This window comes from Cervus canadensis, chromosome 12 (assembly GCF_019320065.1).
Source record: "Cervus canadensis isolate Bull #8, Minnesota chromosome 12, ASM1932006v1, whole genome shotgun sequence".
Classification (NCBI taxonomy): domain Eukaryota; kingdom Metazoa; phylum Chordata; class Mammalia; order Artiodactyla; family Cervidae; genus Cervus; species Cervus canadensis.
Window position 1 is genome coordinate 32,316,529 of NC_057397.1, and position 25,059 is coordinate 32,341,587.

Sequence of the window (25,059 nt, forward strand, 5' to 3'; positions counted from 1 at the left end):
ATTCATTCTGCTCTGGGGTCTGAGCATCTGTTGTAATCAGCAGAGGGGGTTTACTTTTTCTCCTGGGGCAAGTCTGGGGAGCCCTGGATTGAGCTCAGTCTCTATGATTACCTTCCAGGACTGGTTCTTCATGTGTGCTTGAGTGGAACAGTATTTTGAAATAGGGACAGAGAACAGAGGGGAGATTGCAGTGTAGAGGGTGAGGATTAGAACCTGAACTGGAGATGGAGGAAGCTGAAGAGACACTATATGCCCTCAGTGAGGATACCCTTACCAGGAGAGCATGTCCACCTGGGCACATGGCCCCAGGTGAGGAGGTAAGGAAACATGGAAATCAGACACTGGTTAGACTTTGGCTAGGAAGTGAAATGTCTTCCAGGCAAGGAGACAAGGAAAGTAGTGTGTAATTGACCACTTCCTCAGTAGAATTTTCTCAAATCAGGATCCATAATTTAGAGGACTGGGGGCAAGCAGCCTTGTACATTCAGTTGTACATTCACTCCACGTGTACGTTCGACTGTTTTCCACGTGGATGCTGGGAACCATGCCAGTGAGCACAGGGAGAGAAAAAAAAACACCTGGGAATTCCCTGATGGTCCAATGGTTATGACTTCAAGCTTCCACTGAAGAGGCCTGAGTTCCATCCCTGAACAGGGAACTAAGATCCCACAATCCACATAACAGGGTCAAAAAAAAAAAAAAATCAGCCCAGGAGGACCCCAGTCCTCTGCTGACAATTATACCCCTCAGGTTCTTTCTTTCAGTAGCTTTTCAGTCTTACATCCCTTAAGTATGCAAGAATTAAGTCTTATCTATCTCAAGAATTCTGCCCCTTCACAGATTAGCTTAGGGCACAGACAGGACTTAGGGCCGATGCCCAAGTAGAAGAGTGCCTATATTTTAGGCTGTTTAAGAGAGCCCTTAGGGCTGTCTTGTTTGTTTAAATTGGATAGGGAAAAAAATTGGATAGGGAACTGGGTTAGAGGGTATAAAGATAAATAATAAATGAGTGACAGCTCAAGACCACAATTAGGCCAAGGTTAATAAGCCTGAATCCCAGTGGGTAAAGAATCTCTCTTTGGAAGGAGTCACTCCATAAAAGTGTCTCACTGATGTACTTATTGGTATTTCTTTCATTAAAAAAAAAAAATTATTTTCTAGAGGAGAGGGAAGGGTGGAGGGACAAATTAGAGGCATTGGATTAATGGATTAAAAACTACTACATATAAAATAGATAAGCATCAAAGATACACTATATAGCACAGGGAATTATACCCATTATCTTGTAGTAACCTTGGAAGACATCACTAACTCAATGGACAGGAGTCTGAGCAAATTCTAGGAGATAGTGAAGGACAAGGAAACCTGGCATGCTGCAGTCGATGGTACTGCAAAGAGTCGGACACGACTTAGCAATTGAACAACAACAGCAATTAAATATAATTTCTAAAATAAAAATACAAACATTTTAGAAAATTGCTTGGCAGTCCAGTGGTTGCGACTTGGTGCTCTCACTGCCAGAGCCCAGGTTCAATCCCTGGTCAGGGAACTATATGTATGTATAAACATTTTAATGGTACTTGTCAAAAAGCTTTTACTGATTAGGTTGTATAATTCAAAAAACTGGAAATCACGAACCTAGGTTCATTGGAAGGACTGATGCTGAAGCTGAAGCTCCAATACTCTGACTACCTCATTAGAAGTCGCCAAGAGCCAACTCATTGGAAAAGACCCTGATGCAGGGAAAGATTGAGGGCAGGAAAAGAAGGGGGTGACAGAGGATGAGATGGTTGGATGGCATTACTGACTCAATGGACATGAGTTTGAGCAAACTCTGGGAGATAATGAAGGACAGGGAAGCCTGGCGTGAAGCAGTACCTGAGATCGCAAAGAGTCAGACATGACTGAGCTACTGAACAACAGACCCTGGTTTAGACTTGGAGTTAATTCAGGAGGGCTTTGCCCCTTAGGTGCATTGCCTGCCTAAATCAGATGTTCAGTGGGTACTTCTTCTACACTTTCTGTAATAGGCACTGCTGCTGCTGCTGCTAAATCACTTCAGTCGTGTCCAACTCTATGCAACCCCATAGACAGCAGCCCACCAGGCTCCCCCATCCCTGGGATTCTCCAAGAACATTGGAGTGGGTTGCCACACAGGAGGTGTTAAAACATCCAGCTTAAAAATGTCCAGGCTAAAATTATCTGACCTTTCTTTACATCATAGAATCATGGAGCTAAATTCTCCCACTGGCTGTAGCAGATCCAGAATGTTTTCCACGAGGAAAATGCATCCTTGGCCCCACTGGCTTTCTCTGCATCCTCTCAGGGTAGGGAGTGATCTTCCCTCCAGGGCTGGGTCTGCATCTCCATGAAATGAGAGGCTGTGAGTTCTCTCAACTGCTTGAATGGACCTTAAACCCAATGGCTCTGCTGCTAATCACACCCACCCATGAGGTCTGCTCTCCTGGCACTTGTTAGGGACCCAAACTCCAACTCAATGCCCCTAACAAATAGCCAGAGGCTGGTTCAGAGAAATAGGATCCATTTAGAGAATTTTCCAAAATATTCGGAGACTCCCAGTTCTGATCTGACCGTCTGACATTTTCTTCATCCCCAGAGCTGCTGAGAATAGCGAATGGAGACCATAACCTTTTGGGCCTAGTGTTGGTGATCTTGGGCTTACCAGGTGGTTCAGTGGCAAAGAATCTACCTGCCAATGCAAGAGATGCAGGAGACACGCGTTTGAGCCCTGGGTCAGAAAGAGTCCTTGGAGAAGGAAATGGCAGCCCACTCCAGTATTCTTGCCTGAAAATTTCCATGGGCAGAGAAGCTTGGCGGGCTACAGTCCATGGGGTCGCAGAGTTGAACACAACTGAGCACACACACACTAATATTGGTGTTTTTGCTATCAACCGATGTAGAGCGATGTTCTGAGAAGGAGCTCTAAAAATCTAATTATTTCATTTTTATGCAAATATCCTTGGGGATGCCAGAGGAAGGACATTCAGGTGAAGGTCAGAGCAGCGTATGCAGGCTTGGGGAGGGGCTGCCTGGATGCTTAAGGAATAATGGCCAGAAGTCAGGGTGACCCAGGGTGAGAGTGGGAGAAAGGGGCAGGCGTAAGGTCAGAGGGCATGGGGCAGGTTTTGTAAAAATAGCAAAACAAAGAACAGCTTATATACAGACATCGGGGAAAGTTTTAAGAATTGGTGCTATGCTGGAAAGTCATTAAAAAGTCTTTCTAGTGCTTTCCTTTTGTGGTCATCGCTGAAGCACTAGTGGTCAAAGTGAGTTTGAATCCCTTCATGACTTCTGACAAAGCAAGAACATTTAACAGGCATTTTAAAGAAGATTGTCTTTTCATCCTTCCAAAGAGCTGAGACAGGCATAATGTTTGATCCACGCCCAATGGGGAGGAGATGAAGTTCAGGTTGGGCAAAGGCTCTACAGAGGGCAGCAAATTGGCAGAGTAGGGCAGGTTTACAGAAATAAATCAGCTACAGAGACCAAGTGCTGCAGGAGATGTTACAGGCACAGCTGTCCATGGATCAGAGGGAGTGCTTTCACGCAGAAGGTGGTTAACATCACCCCACCTCACCTGGGCAAAGACCTCCGAAAGCTCTTGAACATAAAGCCACATCAAGCCATAAAACGTAGAGGGCGCCGCCAAGGAAGAAACAATTGAAAAGATGCAGGAATAGGGTAATCTTATACACAACTCTCTCACAGATGCTTTTGAACTGTGGTGTTGGAGACGGCTCTTGGACTGCAAGGAGAGTCCCTTGGACTACAAAGAGATCCAACCAGTCCATCCTAAAGGAAATCAGTCCTGAATATTCATTGGAAGGACTGATGCTGCAGCTGAAACTCCAGTACTTTGGCCACCTGATGCAAAGAACTGACTCATTGGAAAAGACCCTCATGCTGGGAAAGACTGAAGGCAGGTGGAGAAGGGGATGACAGAGGATAAGATGGTTGGATGGCCACCGACTCGATGGACATGAGTTTGAGCAAGCTCTGAGAGTTAGTGATGGACAGGGAAGCCTGGCATGCTGCAGTCCTTGGGGGTCGCAAAGAGTCAGACATGACTGAGTGACTGAACTGATACACAACTGTCATTGGAAACTGTTAAAACAGGGACTTCCCTGGTAGTCCAGTGGTGAAGACTCCATGCTTTCAATGGAACCCAACTCAATGTTATGTGGCAGCCTGGATGAGCGGGGAGTTTGGGGAAGAAATAGAAACATGTATGTGTGTGGCTGAGTCCCTTCTATGTTCACCTGAAACTATCACAACATTGTTATTCAGCTGTACCTCAATACAAAGTTAAAATCAATAACAAGAAAACTTTGCATGCTTCCACTGCAGGGGCATAGTTTCGATCCCTGCCCAGGGAACTAAGATCCCACATGCTGCACACACACACACAAAAAGTGTGGGAGCGTATTCTGAAACAGGTTTTGAACTGCTTCCTACAGTTCCAAAGCAATCCTTCCTGATGAACCTGCTCCATGAGACAGCGTGATGAGAAATGCATGTGTGTATCGAACAGAAAACAGAGTGGAGGAAAGAGCTATAGATCAATCATCCATGAAGCAACAGGAGTGAATCTGAAGTCATTAAACATGTTATGCAATAGCTTGAAGCTGTCAAGGGATTTGTGAGTTCACTCCTAACTGAAAAGTGGCTTGTTAAGTGACTTTTCCATCGATGTAACAAGAGGGAGTCACTACTTATCTTCTTTTGGAAAAACAAAAGAAAATGTAAAAGAAAATCTGAGTCCCACTATGACCTTTCCTCCATGCTCTTTTCCTAAACATATTCATTTTCCAGCGTGTTGCTATGTCAACCAGAAGAAAGAAATGGTTAGGTGAGCTCATAAACTCACCTGTAACAATTTGCTTTCTGTGGTTATGAAGTCATCCAAATGATCTACTATGTTGTGGGACTATTAAAAATTGTATTATTTTGTAATCTGTGTATTTTTTTTTCTTTCTTTGTTTTTGTTCTTCTTTGACCATGCTGCACAGATTATGAGATCTTAGTTCCCTGACCAGGGATTGAACCCAACTCCAGCAGTGGAAGCTGAGAGTCCTAACCATTGGACTGCCAGGGAATTCCCTGTAATTATATTTCTTAATCCAAAGACAAAAAAAATTAGTTTAGGATTTTCACTGAACTGAGTAGATAATATAATGGAGCATCATTCTTCTAGAAAAACTAGAGCCCAGTAGGATATGCAGGGTGATGGTTTCACTGTTCTAGATTCTGAAGAAACTGAAAAGAAAAAAAAAAAAAAAGCAAGCCTGTAGGTTTCCTCTGATCTTGTGGGGCCCTAAAGCTTTAGGATGGAGTCACTTAAATTTAAAACAACTTTGTTCATGTCACTAACCATAACTGTCACCAGCACCATCTCTGGATATTCACAAAGACCTTGCCTGATGAAACTCTGGACCTCCTTCTCAAAGTAACCTTGTTAAGTGTATAGAGTACAGAATATTACCCCACAAAACCAATGATATTAAAGAAAACCCTATTCAAGTAGAGACTGTGAACAGAATCAGGGGATCCATGAAGTTGGGTAGGATAATAAATACATTTTTAGTTTCACCAATCTCTAACTGAAATTTATCACTCTCTCAAATGACAAGTGTAGGAAAAGACAGTAGTATAATCATCACTGGAGACTAAGGAAAACCACAGTTTTTTAAAATATCATATTATCATTGTTGTATTCATCTTGACATGTAATTTATATATAAATAATATATATCTAAGTAGATGTGTGCATAATACCTTGAAATTTCTGTGATTAGATCTGCTGCTAAATCTTGTTAAGAATTAAATAGGACTTTCCTGGTGGTTCACTGGCTAAGACTCTGCACTCCCAATGCAGGGGTCCTGGGACTGATCTCTGGTCTGGGAACTAGATCTCACATGTCACAGCTAAGACTCAGTGTGGCCAAATAAATAATCAAAAAAAATTTTTTTAATGGGTGGATCTTAAACTTAAAAAAGAATTAAATAGAAAAGACAATGACTATTTCTTAAAAAGAAAATATATTTAGGTAATCCTGCTGCTGCTGCTAAGTCGCTTCAGTCGTGTCCGACTCTGTGTGGCCCCATAAACAGCCTACTAGTTAACAACTTAGAGGATAAGTTCTTTAACATAGATTAGGTTTTAGAATTTTTATCATATGAAATGCAAGATATTCTAAAGGCTAGTATTCAGGCATCTAGCTCTGTTGTTTTAGAATGTAACTGAAAGTTACAATTTTTAAAAAATCCATAAAAGATTCTTTTTCTTCTGAGGCTGTCACTAAATGTCACTTAACTGTTGAAAACACTTCACTACCCACAGGGGTGATGTGATTCCAGGCTCTAAGCTTCAAATCCACTTTTAGTGGAATTATGTAGCATTTCTCAATAATCCACACTAATTCATAAATCAAATAAGGAAAAACTGCAATGAGAGAACTTTAAAACTTCTAAAAAAGTATCAGTTAGGCAAATAGCTTTTTTTTTTTTTTGGTAAATTGCTTTTGATTTCAAATTGCTTTCTCTTCTCTCTGAGAAGTAAAGGAGGCATACAAACTAAAGATAAAGTTACATTTGTAATTCACTTGAAAGTAAATTGTCTTAATAAACTAATCAGAACAGATCAGCTGGTTTTTCCTTGGAACTACTCAAAAATGGTTTCTTTTCAATCCGAAGAGAAACTGTCTTATTAGATGAAGGTACCATGTAGAGAATAAGATGCGATCAGAAAAAGAAATGTCCTATAAGAGATTTAAGGAGTCGCCTTCAGGAGTCTGATAACAGAGACACTATCCTAGGTAAATCAGATCATTGTCTGAACTGAAAATACTAGTAAGGAAAATGAATTATTTGCTCTAAAGATGCTCAGCTCTCAAAGATTCTTCTTTAAAAAAGAACAGAGAATTTCACTGCTGAAGTAGTAATCGTTTTTTTTTTTTAAAGTTTAAAGGAAAATATAAAAGCAAACTGGCTCATAGCATTAGGAGAAAGTATCTTTTCTTCTCTTAATATTTTCTCCTAAGAAAGTATATTTTCTTCTCTTAACCAGCTCCAAACCTGGGTGGTGCTCTGTTAATAGAAGATATTAAGAAGAGGTGGCAAGAATACCAAGAACTATACAAAAATAATCTTCATGACCCAGATAACCACGATGGTGTGATCACTCACCTAGAGCCAGACATCCTGGAATGTGAAGTCAAGTGGGCCTTAGGAAGCATCACTACTTCAGGTGATGCTAGTGGAGGTGATGGAATTCAAGTTGAGCTATTTCAGATCCTAAAAGATGATGCTGTGGAAGTGCTGCACTCAATATGCCAGCAAATCTGGAAAACTCAGCAGTGGCCACAGGACTGGAAAAGGTCAGTTTTCATTCCAATCCCAAAGAAAGGCAATGCCAAAGAATGCTCAAATTACCTCACAATTGCACTCATCTCACACACTAGCAAAGTAATACTCACAATTCTCCAAGCCAGGCTTCAACAGAACTGTGAACTTCCAGATGTTCAAGCTGGATTTAGAAAAAGCAGAGGAACCAGAGCATATTGCCAACATCCGCTGGATCATCAAAAAAGCAAGAGAGTTTCAGAAAAACATCTATTTTTGCTTTATTGACTACACCAAAGTCTTTGACTGTGTGGATCACAACAAACTGTGGAAAATTCTTCAAGAGATGGGAATACCAGAACACCTGACCTTCCTCCTGAGAAATCTGTAGGCAGGTCAAGAAGCAATAGTTAGAACTGGACATGGAATATCAGACTGGCTCCAAATTGAGAAAGGAGTACATCAAGGCTGTATATTGTCACCCTGCTTATTTAACTTATATGCAGAGTACATCGTTCGAAATGCTGGGCTGGATGAAGCACAAGCTAGAATCAAGATTGCCGGGAGAAATATCAATAACCTTAGATATGCAGATGATACCACCCTTATGGCATAAAGTGAAGAACTAAAGAGCCTCTTGATGAAAGTGAAAGAGGAGAGTGGAAAAGTTGGCTTAAAGCTCAACATTCAGAAAACTAAGATCACGGCGTCCAGTCCCATCACTTCATGGCAAATAGATGGGGAAACAGTGGAAACAGTGGCTGACTTTATTTTTGGGGGTTCCAAAATCACTACAGATGGTGATTGCAGCCATGAAATTAAAAGACGCTTGCTCCTTGGAAGAAAAGTTATGACCAACCTAGACAGCATATTAAAAAGCAGAGACATTCCTTTGCCAACAAAGGTCCATCTAGTCAAGGCTATCATTTTTCCAATAGTCATGTATGGATGTGAGTTGGACTATTAAAAAAGCTGAGCACCAAAGAATTGATGCCTTTGAACTGTGGTGTTGGAGAAAACTCTTGAGAGTCCCTTGGACTGCAAGGATATCCAACCAGCCCATCCTAAAGGAGATCAGCCCTGAATATTCATTGTAAGGATTGATGCTGAAGGTGAAGTTCCAATGCTTTGGCCACCTGATGCAAAGAACTGACTCATAGAAAAAGACCCTGATGCTGGGAAAGATTGAAAGTGGGAGGAGAAGGGGATGACAGAGGTTGAGATGGTTGGGGAAGGCATTACCAACTCGATGGACATGAGTTTGAGTAAGCTCCGGGAGTTGGTGATGGACAGAGAAGCTTGGCATGCTGCAGTCCATGGGGTCGAAAAGAGTCAGACACGACTGAGCGACTGAACTGAACTGAATACCTTGAGGAAACAGTGTGTAGTACTTCACCCCAAAATCACTGTGATAATTACCTTCCTGATGTTCATTTGGGTAAAAATTATCCTTCATTAGATTTATGTTTTCAGATGTTGGGATACTAAATTAGACAGTTGTCTTACTAATAAGCCACTTTGGGTATTATCTGTGACTACCCTACTCAAACCAGTGGTTCAGAAAAAGTGGCTAACAGGGGAGATGTTTGTGGGTATTTGCTAATATCGGTGGTAAGATCAAGGATCCAGGACAGTTCAGGACAGGACAGTTCTGAAAGATGCAATTAAAATGTCACTTTCATAAATAACAAAGGAAAAAAAAAATCTTCCTAACAAGAACTTCTGAACACTGAAGTTCAGCTTCCCTATGCTCTGGGAGATGACTATGTTGGTTTCCCAGGACGCAGTAACAAAAGTCCTACAAAGTGGCAAGCCTAAAGCAAAAGAAATGTATTCTCTCACTGATCTAGGGGTGAAAAGTTTCAAATCAAGGGTGCTGCACTCTTCTGGAAGCATCTAGGGGAGAATCCCAGTCTCTCCCAGCATCTCATGGCTCCAAACATCACTCCAGTCTTTGCTTCTTCTTCATCTGACCTTCTTTGCCTTCTCTTGTCTCTTAGAAGACACTTGTCACTGGACTTAGACCTCACCTGGATAGTCCAGGATGATTTCATTATGAGATCCTTACCTTGTTTACATCTGCAAAGACGCGTTTTTCCAAATAAGGCCACAGTCACAGGTTGTGGAAGTTAGAACAGGGCATATATTTTGTGGGGTCTTCCTGTAACCCACTCTAACTACTGAGTCAACATTTACTCCTTTGGATGATAATAGCTCATCCTCTCAAGAAAGTGATGACACATCACAGCAAAAAAACAAAGGCATCAGGGAGACATGAGGGCAAATGCCTCATTTACACATTGACTTTGAGATTCTGGGTAGATCTTTCATGGTTATCTGTTAGAAAGCCAACTCCTATGGGGTAACAATAATTGGAGCAAGCCACAATAACTATAAGCTAATATATTTTTCTCCTTTCTCTTTTCCTTCCAGTTGACTTTTACTTAAATTTTTATTTTTAGTTGGAGGATACTTGCTTCACCATGATTTGTTGGTTTCTGCAGTACAACAACATGAATCAGCCATAAGTATACATATATCTCCTCCCTCTGACCAAATGTTAATTTAAATGAAGAATCTTTGGTAAAATCTCTTTCCTAGGCTTATCCTTTGTAGCACCTTTTTAGACTCCTGTCCTTTTGTGAGTCTCTGCCCTAAAGGCCTAAAGGCAACCACTCTCTGAGCACTGAATTGCATTTCAACTGATCATCAGGTTTTCATGAAGAATAGACATGATATTTGATCAGTTTCACTCTCTAAATCCAACCCTGTAACTACCACTCAGCCTCTGGACATGCTGCCTTCCATCCCTTCAAACCTTCTGATTGTGTCTCTATTCAGTAATGCTTTCATTTGCCCACAACCATGTGTTCATTAGAAAGCCAAAGTGACAGAGTTGCTTAGCCAGAGGATGTCTGTATTCAGAGTTCAAGCTTAAGTCAATACTATTTGCATGTGTGCTCAAGTCACTCAGTTGTGTTTGACTCTTTGTGACCCCATGGACTGTAGCTCGCCAGGCTCCTCTGCCCAGGGGATTCTCCAGGCAAGAATACTGGAGTGTGTTGCCATTTCCTTCTGCAAGGGATCTTCTTGACCCAGGGATGGAACCCGGGTCTCCCTCATTGCAGGCAGATGCTTTTACATTCTGAACTACCAGGGAAGCCCCAACAGTGATACATAAGTAAAAGTACATTTAAAATTGTAAAAAAAAAAAAATTATTTTTGGCTATAATTTTATAGATAGTAAATAATACCTTATTAATGTGATATTTTGATGGATCATAAGATTTTCCTGGCTCACTTTTCTGTAAGTAAAGGCTGATTTCAAAATGTATACTCTGATTTTCAACTGGTGTAACTGAAAGTCACTCCTCACATATGCAAAATCACAAGCAATTTTTTATAATTTTTCTTTTTAGAAGGACTTTTCTACTGATGTGATGCTTAAGTATCACATGGAAAGTATTCTTATCCATCAAACAACAATCTTTGAATTTAATTTCTATGTCTAAGCCTGAGGACATTGGCTTTGCAATGTTACAGCAGTTTCAAAACCAGAGACCCTAAATTCACTGAAGAATTCCGGGAACTCCCGATATGCTTTACTGTACTGTCCACATGTACGATTTTGTTTTGTAATAATTTACTGATAAAGTTTGCAGGCCAGCGAGGTGTCTCAGGAATGGGCTCTGGGGACAGAAGTACCGGGCACCCCCCCTACTCCAGCTTCTGCTGTTGACGCCACGGGCACAGCCACTAATCAGGGCTGAAGGCCGCGCCTTTGCGACCCTCGCCTCCAGGGCCTGCCCCCCATCCCCGGGCTGGCCCCACCTTAGCGCATGCGCACTGGGTGCCAACCCAACCGCTCAGGGACCCGCTCTTGCCCGCGGGCGGGAGTCCCCACCCAGCTGCCGGGTTTATCGCCACCGTTGCACCATCGGCCTCTACTTACAAAACACAAGTTCCAAGATAAAATTACTGAGAATTTCAAGACTGCAACAGCCTCAAAGCATTAAACCAAGCTCGAGGGCCCTTCTGAGAGGGGGGCGGGAGGTCTCACCACGCCCATGAAATGTCTTGGTTGCATCCGTGATGTTAGCAGGACAATGTGATGCTTGCACCCAGCCTTCACTCTAGAAACGCGTTTTAATATAAGGTGGATTTCAGATGAAACCAAGGAAACTGGGTACTTTTGTCTTTAAAGGTGATGGGATTATACCACTGTTGGGCTGTGTGCTCTTGCGTGAGTGGTTCAACCTCTCTGGGTCTCCGTTTCTTCATTTGTAAAAGATTATAGCATTGTACCATTGTACCTGGTGGCTCAGATGGTAAAAGAATCTGCCTGCAATGCAGGAGACTAGGGTTCAATGTGGGAAAGATCCCCTGGAGTAGGAAATGGCAACCCACTCCAGCATTCTTGGCTGGAGCATTCCATGGACAGAGGAGCCTGGCGGGCTATAGTCCAAGGGGTTGCAAAGAGTCAGGTAAGACTGAGTTACTAACACTTCAAAAGCATTGTACCAGTGTTAATTTCCTGGTTTTTCTCATTGTACCTTGGTTATATAAGAGATGAGCATTATGGAGAAGGAAATGGCAACCCACTCCAGTACTCTTGCCTGGAAAATCCCATGGACGGAGGAGCCTGGTAGGCAGCAGTCCACGGGGTTTCTAAGAGTCGGACATGACTGAGCGACTTCACTTTCACTAATACATAATGTTAAGTTTTGAATTTGAAGATTGTATGTAATATAGGTGCCTATTTATAGTACTTTAGTAATTTATAGTATATCAGAAGGATTTTATTAACATTTCTGGATGTATTGCAGTAGCCAACATAAGTTGCATGCCCTCCTGAAGATGGTTTACTCTGAAATGTAACTTTAAATAAACATTATTCCAAGAAAAAAAAAAAAAAAGATAGGAGCATTAGGGAAAGCTACCTGAATGGTTGATGGGAATTATTTACATTATTTTTGCAGCTTTTCTGGAAATAGAAAATTGTCTCAGCAGTGGATGATGTGGAAGGCAAGGAGCCCCTCTCACCCCGTGGTAGAACCAGAATGCACAGGCCCTGACAAGGCCTGACTTCTACTCAAGGTTTGGTTGTGAGCTAGTTGTATTCTGTCCTGAACACATTGCTTAACTTTTTTCTTTTTTAATTTTTTATTTTATACTGGAGTGCAGTTGGTCAACAGTGCTGTGATACTTTAAGGTGTACAGACACTGCTTAACTTCTAACCCCTTACCTTCCTGGGTAAGGAATGTAGAATGTGGTATTGACTTAGATTCTTTTTTCATTTCTGCTCCTCTGTCCATGGAATTCTCTAGGCAAGAATACTGGGATGGGTAGCCATTCCCTTCTCCAGGGGATCTTCCCAACCCAGGGATTGAACCAGGGTCTCCTGCATTGCAGGCAGATGCTTTTCTGTCTGAGGCACTGAATTAGATTTTTTTTTTTTCTTTCTTTTTTTTTTTTTTTAACTTTCAACCCCAAGGCATGTTGAACCTTAGTTCCCAACCAGAGATGGAATCCATACCCCCTTCATTGGAAGGCAGGGTGTTAACCACTGGACCAGTGGGAAAGTCCCTTGAATAAGATTCTTAATGTCCTTTTTAGCATAAGAACAATTGAAGGGCCTCTAGGGTCTCATTTACCTCTTTAGCTCTTCCTTATTTTGATTTTTTTTTTTTTAACTCATGCTTCTAAGTCTTCCTCACTGGAGGAGGAAATGGCAACCTGCTCCAGTATTCTTGCCTGGAAAATTCCATGGACAGAGGAGCCTGGTGGGTTAAAGTTCATTGGGTCGCAAAGAGTTGGACACGACGGAGCGACTGAGCATACACATAAGCTTCCCTAGCTGTGTTTTCCTTTTATTTTTGTTCCACTCGGTATATCTTGAGAGCATTTGAAGTTAACACTTAGGGACTTGCCTGGTGGTCCAGTGGCTGACTCTGAGCTCCCAATGCAAGGGGGCCCCAGGTTCAATCCTTGGTTGGGAAACTAGATCCCACATGCTGCAACTAACCTTGCATGCCAAAACTGAAGATCCTGTGTGCCACAACTAAGACCTGATGCAGCCAAATAAATAAAATGAAATTTAAAAACTTAGTACTTAAAAATATCCAGCAGTACATTTACAGAAGCACAGCAACCTTTACTGTGGGAGGAAGCGCAATTTCCAGCATATCCTATTGAAAGAAGGTGATGGTCGCCCAGCCATTTCAGCTCAATTCCTGTCCCTCATCCTTGGTGGCAAACTGAAGTCACCTGGGATTCTTCTAAAACTACTAGTGCTCCAGGGCCAGCTCCAGGAGGTTCTGATTTAATAGATTTGTGTGTGATTAGACCAGAATCCACTTTTTATATTTGGTGCATTTGTCATTTCAAAACCATGGCATCACTGACATTATCATCAATTGTATTGAAGCATAATTCAATCTTTTCAAAAAACATAAAATGCTCATGTCATATGACCCCCTATCAAGTATGGTGCAAATTTTATTTGGTACGATGTGTACATTATTGCATGATACAAGAACATGCAATAATGTATACAATGTACCAACTGGAAATTGGTGTCCTTATTGATACTTTTGTTCATATAATGTATGCATAAATACATTTGAGATTATAAACTACAGTGTGACAGGGAGCTAAATTTTTTTGTTACAGCTTTAAGTTAATAAATATCTTTTTCATATGCCATGCAATTCATCCATTTAAGATATACAATTCAGTGGTTTTTAGTATATTGGCTGAGTTGTCAGGGACCTAAAATTTACCCCTTGTTATACAAGACAGCAGGTGTGAAAGACCCAATAATTTCCATTTGATCATGATAAGATTTTTAGCTTTATTTTTTTTTTTCTCTTGCTGTATTATTCTATAAAGCCTGCTTAAAGGAAAGAAGCTAATTACTGGTGATAAACTCATCTTTAATGAAAAGAAATGTCATTAAGGAGAAAAAAAAATGCCAGTTTTCTCTCAGTACTCATTCATCCTCCCTGAAAGGACACAGAACACTTCCAAACTGTGATGATTAGATCCAAAATTTATATGCTCTGCTTTATATACTCTTTGATTAATCCATAACAACCAATTACCATTGCTTACCTTTATTATTAGATTTTCCCAGCACCATTACACTCCTGACTAATGAAAATGCTAAGAGTCTATTAAGAACATGCACAATATCATTCTAGCTAATGCCAAATGGTTAATTGTCTTCAAATTTGAAGGCATGGTCTTACGATATATGTAATCAGTCTATATATGAGTCTATATAAAGCACTTAGAAGAACATTGAACACAAAGTATGTGTTCAATGAGGAGAGTGATCATATCATCTAGAAACCAGGACGCTTTTGAGAGTGAAAGGGGCTGTGCAATTTAATTAGCTCTGATTATTATATACTATCTATTTTGCATAATTCAAATGGTAATACAAACAAATGGCTGTTCTTCATAATATTAATTTATAATTAAATTTTGGAAAGAAATTGCATATAGACTTTTTAAGATTTTCCATTACAATGAAGGTGTGTGTGTATGTGTGTTCAGTCACTCAGTTGTGTCTGAGTCTTTGCAACCCAGTGAACTGCAGCCCACCAGGCTCCTCTGTCCATGGAATTTTCCAGGCAAGAATACTGGAGTGGGTTGCCATTTCTTCCTCCAGGGGATTTTCCCCACCTCGGGATCAAACCCGAGTCTCCTGCATTCACAGGCGGATTCTCTACCACTGAGACACCTAGGAAGCCAGAATGAAGGTACATGTAGATAAACAAAACAAACTGTCCTCTTTGGCTACCACTTTTGAATCACACTGTTCCCCTCATCAAGTCCACAATAGTCACAATACACATTAGTTATCAAACAGCCAATGGATATATGTGTAGAAGCCTCATCAGTTCCCCTTGAGCCAAATGTGCAGATCACTTGGTCTGCAGATGCCAAGCTCTTAAACATTTGGATTTCTTGGGCAATTAATCTGTCACTTTTCGACATGTGATCAATTTTCTAATAATTGAACTTTAAGAGAAATGGGTAGACAATGACTCTTTGTACTCGAGCTGTAAGGAAGCAAAAAGCAAATTAATTTTCCAGGTCATGGGAGCTTCCACCATCAGCACTTCCAGTCATTTTAGGTAGAAATCTTACCAGATGTGTGAGCCTCTTAATAATGGTTTCCAAGACAGCCCAGGTCCTTCTTTTAGGAAATCTCATTTCATGACCAGAAAATATACAGCTACTAGTCAGCCCCGTGCTTTGTACGTTCAAGGAAGAAAGAATATGAGTGCTGTGTTTACTCTCCATGCCAAGAATGAGCATCAGGCAGAATCACCTCCTTATGAATCCTTGACATGGCTGCCTCTGTATAGTCAGGGAAGAAGCCTCTGGAGTTAATATCTCACAAGTTGCTTCTTTATGATTTTCTAGCCTAGAAGTTATGTCCTTTTTTCCTGCTGTGACTCCTAATAGAAGCTGTTCATCTTCACAGCACGTGTCCAAGAAACCCCAGAGTGAGGCACCCATCTTGGCTGGCCACTTATAATTTCACCCTTTTCCCTCACACTCAAGAAAGCATATGAGAGGGACTTCCTTGGCAGTCCAGTGGCTAAGAATTCAGCTTCCAATGCCAGGGACGTGGGTTTGATCCCTGGTCAGAGAACTAAGATCATATGTGCCAAGGAACAACTGAGCCCACAAGCTACAAGTAGAGAGCCCGCACATCACAACTAAGCCAGTGACCACAATGAAGATCCAGCACAGCCCCCCCCAAAAAACACACACACAAAAGAAACCATATTGGAAAGCAAGATAGTAAGAGACATATTTAGCACTTCCCTGGTAGCTCAGAAATGCTAGGCTGGATGAAGCACAAGCTGGAATCAAGATTGCCGGGAGAAATATCAATAACCTCAGACATACAGATGACACCACCCTTATGGCAGAAAGTGAAGAAGAACTAAAGAGCCTCTTGATCAAAGTGAAAGAGGAGAGTGAAAAAGTTGGTTTAAAGCTCAACATTCAGAAAACTAAGATCATGGCATCTGGTTCCATCACTTCATGGCAAATAGATAGGCAAACAGTGGAAACTGTGGCAGACTTTATTTTTGGGGTTTTCAAAATCTCTGCAGATGGTGACTGCGGCCATGAAATTAAAAGACGCTTACTCCTTGGAAGAAAAGCTATGACCAACCTAGACAGCATATTAAAAAGCAGAGACATTACTTTGCCAACAAAGGTCCGTCTAGTCAAGGCTATGGTTTTTCCAGTAGTCATGTATGGATGTGAGAGTTGGACTATAAAGCTGAGCACTGAAGAATTAATGTTTTTGAACTGTGTTGGAGAAGACTCTTGAGAGTCCCTTGGACTGCAAGGAGATCCAGCCAGTCCTTCCTAAAGGAGATCAGTCCTGAGTGTTCATTGGAAGGACTGATGTTGAAGCCAAAGTTCCAATACTTTGGCCACCTGATGCGAAGAACTGACTCATTGGAAAAGACCCTGGAAAAGATTGAAGGTGGGAGGAAAAGGGGACGACAGAGGATGAGATGGTTGGATGGCATCACCGACTCAATGGACATGAGTTTGAGTAAACTCCGGGCATTGGTGATGGACAGGGAGGCCTGGTATGCTGCAGTTCATGGGGTCTCAAAGAGTCGGACATGACTAAGTGACTGAACTGAACTGAACTGGTGGCTTAGGTAGTAAAGAATCTGCCTGCAATGCAGGAGACCCAGGGTCGATCCCTGGGTCAGGAAGATCCCCTGGAGAAGGGAATGGCTACCCACTCCAGTATTCTTGCCTTGAGAATCCCCATAGACAGAGGAGCCTGGCGGGTTACAGTCCATGGGATCGCAAAGAGGGAACAACGCTTTCACTTTTTTTATTTCAAGAGAGATATTATCGTATAGATAATCTCAAATCTCTGATTTTCTTTTTAGGCTAAACAACTTGGGTGTATTTGCAAACTCTGATAAGTTGTTGAAGAAAGACAAATATTTGTGAATTACCTTACAACTTATTATGACCCATTAGTGTGTGTGCTCTTTTTTCCTCAATGGGTCTGCAATGAGGCCACTCTTCCGCTTTCTTTCTAAAATAGTCATTCATTACTTGTTGATTCATTTGTTGTTCTTTCCATGAGCATTTAATGAATATTTACTGTGCTACATACTAGACTTACCAGGTGGCACCAGTGGTAAAGAACCTGCCTGCCAATGCAGGAGATATAAGAGACATGGGTTTGATCCCTCGGTCAGGAAGATACCCTGGAGGAGGACACAGCAACCCACTCCAGTGTTCTTGCCTGGAGAATCTCATGGACAGAGGAGCCTGGTGGGCTACAACAGTCCATGGAGTTGCAAAGAGTTGGACACAACTGAAGCGACTTAGCACCCATACTGAGGAACATGATGTATGAGACCAAAAATCCTGTGCTGCCAACGAGCTCCTATCTAACAAGAGAAATTAGATATGTCAGCAAAAGAAACGGAGATGAAAGTATGAACACATAGACTTGGGTACTGTATCTGATGGATGGACAGATGGCTGACAGCTGAGGATAACTGCTAGGTAGAGATACATATGAGACATCCGAAGGGTCTCTGACTCTCCTGCAGTAGAGAGGTGGTCAGGGAGCTGAGTGTGGGTGAAATGGACCACTCTGCCAGCCAGGCAAGGGCAGGCAGGCCTTCCAGGCAGCACCACAGCCGCGCTCTGTAACCAGCCCTCAGGCCTGGAGCGTCAGTGTCAGTAAATTGACTTACGCCTCAGTGTAGTCTGAAGAGGTAAGAAAGTTTTGATAAATCTGGTGGGATAAGGGTTATAAATTGGATTTCTTTTTTTTTTTTAAGAGTGAAGCCAGGAGACTGCGATAATTTAGAGGAGTGGGATGGGCTGGGAGGTGGGAGGGAGACTCAAGAGGGAGAGGACATATGTATACCTGTGGCTGATTCATGTTAATGGATGGCAGAAACCAACACAATACTGTAAAGCAATTATCCTTCAATTAAAAATAAATATATTTTTTTAAAAAGAAGGAAAAAAAAGGAGTAATAAAGGCATCTGAAGAGATGTGGAAAAAAAGAGTGAAGCCAAGAGAAGATAGAGACTTGGGAGGATTATGAGGGAAAGTGAAAGGGTGTTAGAGATTAGAGGTTCCCCTACTCTGAGTCCTCACTGTCTCATCCCCTGTTCACTTACATACTTTTTCTCCCAGCCCCTCAGCTCCTAGAAGCAGCCAGCTTAATTAAATCTTATTAGTTTTGATCTAAAACCATGGTGATTATTGAATTCCCTAAAATTTCAGGGTTGCAAAAGTACTTCCTTTGCCAAAAGGCTTGTATGTGAATATTCTGACTAGCATTGTTCATGATAGCCAAAAACTTAACTCATGGTATATCTATACCATTGAATATTCTCCATCATAAAAAGGAACAAACCACTGACACTTGCAATAATATGGATGAACCTCAAAAACATTTATTCAGGAAACGAAATCAGATACGTATTGTATGATATATGTATCTACCTATTTTTATGGAATTTCTAAAAAAGGAAAATCTGTAGAGAAACAAAGCATTTTAGTGATCATCTGTGTCTGAAGGTAAGAGTGGGGCTCGATTGCAGATGAGTCAGTGGGGACTTTTGGGGTGACGGGAATATTCTAAAATTGAATTATCGGATTGGTTGCACAAATCTAAATGTATTAGAAATAATTTAACTATGCACTTACCACAGGTAAATTTTATAGTAGGTAATAAATTATACCTCATTTTTAAAATGTACTATCCACTTCCCTATTCTTTTAAGAAAATATATCGAACATTATTAAACTCTTGTCTTCAGAGTCATTGCATAAATATATAGTTATCGGTATAGTGGAATGGTTAGGTGCTAACCTGTGTGATCCTTAGCAAGTTACAAAATCTCCAAAGCCGTCAGATTCCTCACGTGTAAAATGAGAACAGGGACTTCCCTGGTGGTCCAGAGGCTAAGACTCCAAGTTCTCAGTGCAGGGGGCCAGAGTTCGGTCCCCGGTCAGGGTACTAGATTCCACACGCCACAACTAAGAGCTGTCACAGCCAAATAAATAAATAAATAAATTTTTTTTTAAAATGAGGAATCACTTCACATCATTCGAATGGCTATCACCAAAAGGCACACAAATAACAAATGCTGGCGAGGATGTAGAAAAAAGGGAACCATGATACACTGTTGGTGGGAATATAAATTGGTGCAACTAGTATGGAGGTTTCTCAAAAAACTAAAAATAGAACCACCATCTGACCCAGAAATTCCACTCCTGGGCATATATCTGAAAAAAATAAGAACACTTATTCCAAAAGAAACATGTACCCCATTGTTCACAGCAGGATTATTTACAACTGCCAAGATATGGAAGCAACCTAAGAGGTCGTCAATAAATGAATGAACAAAAAAAATGTGATATTTATCTACAATGGTAACTACTCAGCCATAAAAAAAGAAAGAAATTTTGCCAGGTACAGCAACATGGATGGATTTGGAGGGCAGTATGCTAAGGGAAATAAGTCAGACAGAAAAAGATAACTACTGTATGACATGACTTACATGTGGAATCTAAAAAATACAATATAACATAAAAGGAGCAGACTCACATATGCAGAGAACAATTACCAGTGGGCAGGGAGGAGTATTACAGGCCTGGGGAAGTGGATGGTACCCACTATTGGGCATCAAGATATGTTACAAGGATGCACTGTACAACACTGGGAATATAGCCAATCTTTTGTAATAATTATAAGTGGACTGTAACCTTTAAAAACTGTCTAAAAATGTAAACATAAAAAAGTAAATTAACATTAAAAAGTTTAAAATAATCACCATATAATTTTATTTTTTCATTATCAATTCAAAACAGACTTATTAGTTTGAATCTAAATGGGAACCATATCAATAAAACTTGGAAATTAGGAAAGCTCTCCACAAGGCAAGAGACCAGAATATAAAAGAAAGACTTGTATTTAATGTTTACAACCCAGCCATTTTCTCCCACATAAGAGCTTTCAACATAGTGGACTCATGACTTCTTGGCTACACTAGCCCAACCAACTCAACTGCACAGAGAATTGTTTGGGGAGAAAAACAAAATGGAGGCTACTGAGCTAATTATTGTTTATTCTTATGCTATAAGATCAGCTTAAGTTTGGGCCAGTGAGATACAAGAAGTTTGCTAAGAAAACTCCCACAGAAATCCAGCCAATCGTTTAGTCAATGATATTGTGGTGCCATCTACATAATAGAGCGTCGTGGTTAAGAACATGGGTTTGGGAGGCAGACAGAACAGGGTAAGATCCTGGCCCTGCCTTCTTCACTCTGCAGCCATCATGAGCAAATGACTTCACTTTGCTTCCTCACCTATAAAATGGGACAACTGCAGTGGCTACGTTGTGATGATACAGGTGTTGTGTGCAGCGCTTAGAAAACCTGTTCAGTTAGTGTTATGCTCTGAGCTAAGTACAACAGGTAAATAACAACAGTGGACTAGACAGACATGGCCCCAGCCTGGAAGAAACCTTTGCCCTCACAGTATGGAACTAAGATCCTACATGCTGAGTGGCAGGGCCAAGAAAACAGTAAAATAAAACACACACATGCACACAAAACAAAAAATCCATGGGATTATGAAAAGGAGGGCAGAGTTGGTGTCGATAGGCAGAAAAGGGAGAGATTTGTGGTATAGAGGGAGGGTTTGGAGTTGTTGATGGTGAGGTTAATGATAAAAATGGTGATAATTTTATTGTCCCTGTTGTTGTTTGAGATAGGGAGACTAGAGAATGTTTTAAGCGAAAGAAGGAGGGAGAAGCCACTGATTCTGAGGAGGGAGGAATACACAGAGAAGTCTAACCCGAAGCATGAGACTCCCTCTGATAGAACAAAGGGCAAATATTCCCTTTTCCTAGAGGGCAGGAGGACAGATGAGAGCACAGTGTAATTTAAGCATAGAGCGGGCAAGAACGTGAAGGTCTTCTCTTCTTTTTTCTTGCAGTTTTATATTCTATTTTTTTTAACATTACTTTTTGAGATTATGATTTTTTCATCATGATAATTTTGATGACTGAACGATATTCTGTAGCATGAATATATCATAATCTTTTAAAGACTGCAGCATAATTTACAATGTTCTTAGTTTCAAGTGTACTGAAAACAGATTCAGCTATACATATATATATTAATATATCCTTTTTCAGATTCTTTCCCATTAGAGGTTATCTCAAGATATTGAGTAGAGTTCCCTGTGCTATACAGTAGGTCCTCGTTGTTGAACTATTTTATATATAGCAGTGAAAGTGGAAAAGTTAATCAATCAGTCATGTCCGACTCTTTGCGACCCCATGGACTGTAGCCTGCCAGACAACTCTGTCCATGGAATGCTCTAGGCAAGAATACTGGAATGGATTGCCATTCGCTCCTCCAGGGGAATCTTCCCAACCCAGGGATTGAACCTGGGTCTCCTGCACTGCAGGCAAATTCTTTACCATCTGAGCCACCAGGGAAGTCCAATATATAATAGCCTGTATATGTTAATAAAAAACTCCTAATTTACCCCCCCCCCAACTCTATCCCTCAAGGCTCTCTCTTCGGATGGCTCTGTTTTCTCTATGAAACTGTAGATCAGGCAAAATTGCTGATGGCATTAGAAAGATAGGAAGGCTCTTCAGAAGCTTGGAGGTTTGAAATATTCCTTCTAATGAGTGAGAAAGCAAGCTCACCAAGCCAGGGAAGGGGTGGCCAGGCAGAGCTGAGGGTTCACGCGAGGCTGGACATAGCAAGCTCTGAGTAGTATTCAAGAACTTTCTCTCCAGCAGCCCAGGGAGAGGTTGTAGAAGGCAGAATCGGAAGAACCCAATGTTTGGGTTTTTCCTGGTGAATGTGACGAAAGGACAAAGGGGAAAGGGATCGGGCAGGAGAGTGGTTAGAGTTTAGAGGAAATTCAAACCAGACCAGGGAAAAGCAAAAACAGAAGTAGAGATTGAGAAAAAGTGATTGGGGGAGGGTCTAGAGACTCTGGTATTTTACTTTCTGATTTCAGAGGGTAGAGTTCACAACCTGTCAGCAAGAACTCTCTGAAATTGGATGAGAGGGTGGTAGGCCCCTGAGATAAAGAGTTATTTGAAATGGAGGGGGTTTGCTCTTAAATGAGCACATATTAAATGTCAGGCATTATGCTATGAATTGTACACACGGACATAGGAAGGTACTTCACCTTCAAAATAAACCTAAAAGGGATTATTATTTCCATTAAACAAAAATTGTGCTCAGGAAGGCTATTTGCCCATAAGCTACATAGTTTGCCAAAGAGTCCCTTGGATTCAAACTCTGTTCTTACCCTCAGCCCCAAATCTTAGCATTATTCCCAAACTGTTCCAGAAGTCATTTGTTAGAAATAATTCAGGAGAAGGAAATGGTAACCCACTCCAGTATTCTTGCCTGGAAAAGTCCATGGACAGAGGAGCCTGGCAGGCTGCAGTCCATGGGGTTACATGACTGAGCATGTGTGCACAAGGGTGGAGGGAGATGGGTTGGTAGCAATAAAGTGGTAGAACTAAAAAAAAAAAAAAGAAATAATTCAACTCCTTCACATATTTTTTAAACTAGCTTTTAAAAAATTATTTAAAAATTCAAGTCCTAAAAATGGGTATGTTTAAAAAGAAAAGTAAATCTCCACTACTCGAAGTTTCTTAAATTATCCTTCTAGAAATTTCCCTGCATAGATAGGCATATGTGTGTTGTATATACATACATTTACATAAGATGTGCCAGATAAAGTTCTTCACCCTCTTTTTCAAATGTAGCAATATTTCTTGGGAATATTTGCTATAGCACACCTTTTCCCTTTCAGACAAGCCTAATATTCCTGAAAAATTAGTTGCTCAGTCTTGACCGACTCTTTTCAATGCTATGAACTGTAGTCCGCCAGGCTCCTCTGTCCATGGAATTCTCTAGGCAAGAATACTGGAGTGGGTAGCCATTCCCTTCTCCAGAGGCTCTTCCTGACCCCAGGATCAAATCTGGGCCTCCCACATTGCAGGCAGATTCTTTTCACTGTCTGAGCCACCAGGGAAGCCCAATATTCCTGAGGAAGCATAAATTATTTAACCCTATAACAGATTTTAGGTTACTTCCCTTATTTTTCAATTACAAGTAAAGTAGCAATGATTACCCTCCTATACATGCTTTTTTCCATCTCGAATTGAATTTGGGAGTAAGAATGCTAATTACCTCAACACTAATATTGCCGTTATTTTTGAACTTGACAATGCCACATGGCATGTGGGATCTTAGTTCCCCAACCAGGGATAGAACCTGCACCCCCTGCATTAGAAGCCTGGAGTCTTAACCACTGACTGCCACGGAAGTACCTCTTCAACATTATTTAATGACTAAATTGTATTCTACCTCAGTGATTTGAAATGCCCCCTTTTCTCCTATACTGTTCTAAATTCCGAAAGGAATTTTCCTCTATTTCTGTATGCCCTGTTCTCTTTGATCTATATATTCATGCATCATTACTAAATAAACTGTTACACTTTGTAGTTTTATAAAACATTTTGATATCTGTTATGTCTAGGACTCCCTCATTCCTTTATTTATTTTCAAAATTTCCCCAGGGAAATTCCATTTCATTGAATAGATGGACTAATTTAGAGATAGGTCTCATTCACACTTTAGCAAGACAGTAAGAACTAGAGGGGCTCAAGGAATCAGAGATTTGAGAGAGCGAGAGGGGTGGGGCTCAGGAGAAAGAGGGAACATTCAGATGTTAATTAGCTCAATGAGCCCACACAGATGCTAGAGGTCCTGAAAGAGGAGAGGGAAGAGAGAGAGAAAGAGCAAGACAGGGAAGAAGAGGCTTTCACTCCCTGTCCCAGAGATCTGGCTTCTGTTCTCCCCGTTCCCCTGTCTGGGTCTTGACAAAGACACTGGAATTCTGGTTCCTAAACACAATGGACTCTCAGGGCCCTGGGCTAGTCCCCAACATGTACTATAGCAGTGCTTTTGCTGAACCCTCGTTAAGTTGTAAGGCCAGAACCAGTTTGAATGACTGCAAACCTCAGCTCCTTTTTGAGTTTAGTTCATCTCCCCAGGCCAAAAGAGTCCATCCAGTCTGCAGGTGGGTGATGTCTAGACCACACATGAGAATCTCTGCCTTGGCCTTCAAGCATCCTCCACTCCTTTACATGTTCTCCCTCTCCTTAACATCCTCCCCACATTGTCTCTCTTCCTTTCCCATTTGAGTTTCAGAATGGTACAATGAAGTATTGGGGGGAAAGAGGGGTGTGGGAGACAGGCTGAGGGAGACCCAAAGGGAAGAAAAGATTCCCTGAGAATTACCAAGTTGCCATACTACATAATCTCCTTGAGTATATAGCTCTCTACACTTTGTAAGGTCCACGGTACAGTGGTTCACGGTACGCAATGTCTGGAAGCAGAGGTCTCAGTACCTGATGGATAATCAACTACTGAATGGTTTGTTGCTTCTAAATCAAAATTGTGGTAGCCATTAATAACAGCCATAAGTTATCCTAAGGAATTCATTTCTGCAGAACTTGGCAAAGACAAAGTTTGCTATAAATAAGTATAGTTTCATTGACATTTGGTCGAGGGCAAGTAAATTACCCAATGAGGTGATTTATACATTCATTCAACTT